We start from the raw sequence: 2,597 nt of genomic DNA, 5'->3' as shown, positions 1-2,597 counted from the left end.
GGAGATCCTCGGTTTTTGTTCCGGGATATTTAAGGAATGGGATCCTATGCTATCATGATTTGTTTTTCTTTTTGGGATTTTTATTTTAACTTCTTTTCTCCTTTCTTCTATCTTTTGTTTTTCCTTTTATTTAGCAAAACGCATTGAAGAATTTGGGGGGGGAAACTTCCTTTTTGGTCGTTTTCATGCTGCAAAGCTGTTTCAGCGCTTGCGCATTTCATTTCCTTTTGGATTGCACCTACTTCTTGCACGGTTGCTTTGAATTAGACCTGTTTTCACCAAAGAACAATTTGTTAGTTTGAAACGGTGGTTGGTCTTGTGGCCTTGATCATCTCAATTGCTTGATCCTGGCCCCATTTCCGTTGGGGACTTTGCTGCTCGTTTGCCTTGAGGGTGAATCTCTTTTCAAACCGAACGGGTTCAACCTTAGGACTTCATGATGACTCGCCCGTGTGGGCTCTAGCCTTCTTACTTTATTCTGCCTTTGGGACCTTTGCCTTTGACTTCCTTTTTTTTTTTCAATGTTTTTGCTTTGAAAGCATCAACCACCATGGTCAGTCGAGATTGGCCTGACGCACTCACTGAGGCTGGGTATTTCTTCGGCTCTGACCAGGCGAAGCCCTGTGAAACCGGTCATGCCACATTTTCTTGGTACTAGTTACGGAATCAGAGATAAGCCGAAAGGGATTCAAAGAGAAGTATGCAGTAAAGCAATCGGATGAGTTTAAAGAGAAGCATCCCTTTCGGGGAAAAGAAGGACTTATCTGGGATGTGGATGCTGGCTTCAAATGATCATGACATGCTTCTTGGACTGGATGCCCGACCCACACAACCTTTCTGGCTTCTTGTGAACTCATTGATCCGTACTTCAAAACCAGGGAATTTTGCCAGGACTCTTGTAATAGTGAGACGTCTTCTTTTCGGCCGACAGCGCCCTTTGCGGGTTTTCGCCAATCGACCTCTCTCATTTCTCTTCTCACTGTCGCCCGACAGTGCTCTTTACGAGTTTTCACTAAACGGACTCTCTCCTTTTCAGTTTCTCTATTCACCATCGCCTTATGGTGCCCGAAGGTTTTCACCGATAAGACTCTCTCATTTTATTTCTCTCAATTTGCATTTTGTCAAATTCCAATAATAACATTTTCCACTTCCTGCCTTTGCCAACTGATCGGAAGGACTTGGACAAGGTTTTGGGGTAAAAGGATTTTGGTCGGAACTACAACTTTGGAACCATTTCGGTGGATTCACGGCCGAACCATTATATCATCTGCCCGAGTTTCATTTTTCGGGGAAATCAGGATTTTGTTTTGGTGTGACTGAACCCCAGAGAGAGGCTGCCTACGTACCCTTTCGGGATCAAGTCAAACGTAGTTCAGACAACTTTTGTTTTTGGTTGTTTTTGTTTTTGTTTTTGTTTTTGTTTTTCCTTTCATCATATTTTCTTTTTTTCATATATATATATATTTATTTATTTATTTTTTTTTCTTTTTCTTCTTCTTTTTTTTTTTTTTTTTTTTTTTTTTTTTCGCGTACTTCCGGGTTCCAAAGAGGGTAGCCAAAGGAGAGTAACCGGCTCAAATGGGTTTACGAAGGGTTGATAGTGTTTAGATAGCGAGAAGAAAAGCCTTCGTCATCTCAATTGCACAAAAGCCATCGCCGAATGAGGATTAGACGTAGTACCTTTTTACCGCATCTGCGTTGACTGCTGTCTCAGGATCATTCCCTTCGATGTCTCCCAGATACAGTGCTCCTCTTGGCAAAATTTTCCGGATGATGTATGGACCCTTCCAATTAGGGGCAAACTTCCCTTTTGCTTCCTGATGATGAGGGAGAATGCGTCTGAGTACCAGCTGTCCCACTTCAAAATTCCTGGGACGCACTTTCTTATTATAGGCACGGGCCATTCTTTGTTGGTACAGCTGTCCGTGACAAACCGCGGCCATCCGTTTTTCATCAATTAATGACAATTGCTCTAGTCGGGTTTTAACCCATTCACTGTCCTCAATCTCCGCCTCAACGACTATCCGGAGTGAAGGAATTTCCACTTCTGCAGGTATGACTGCTTCGGTACCGTAAACTAACAAGTACGGTGTTGCTCCAATTGATGTACGTACTGTGGTGCGATATCCAAGTAATGCGAAGGGTAACTTTCATGCCATTGCCGGGAGCTTTGAATCATCTTTCTCAAAATCTTCTTGATGTTCTTATTTGCTGCCTCGACAGCACCATTGGCTTTTGGCCGATAGGGAGTTGAGTTTCTATGCGTTATCTTGAATTGTTCACATACCTCCTCCATCAGGCGACTGTTCAAGTTAGCTGCATTGTCTGTAATAATAATTGCAGGAATGCCAAAGCGGCAAATGAGGTTGGAGTGCACAAAATCTACCACGGCTTTCTTGGTGACTGACTTGAGGGTGATAGCTTCAACCCATTTCGTGAAATAGTCGATTGCTACCAGTATGAACCTATGCCCATTCGAAGCTTTCGGCTCGATCGGCCCAATGACATCCATGCCCCAAGCGACAAACGGCCAAGGTGCTGACATCGGATGGAGTTCTGTCGGAGGTGCATGAATCAAGTCGCCGTGCACCTGGCAT

This window comes from Nicotiana attenuata, unplaced genomic scaffold (genome assembly GCF_001879085.1).
Source record: "Nicotiana attenuata strain UT unplaced genomic scaffold, NIATTr2, whole genome shotgun sequence".
In the NCBI taxonomy this organism is placed as follows: Eukaryota; Viridiplantae; Streptophyta; class Magnoliopsida; order Solanales; family Solanaceae; genus Nicotiana; species Nicotiana attenuata.
The sequence above is the reverse complement of the archived record's forward strand: the minus strand, read 5'-3'. Positions refer to the sequence as shown.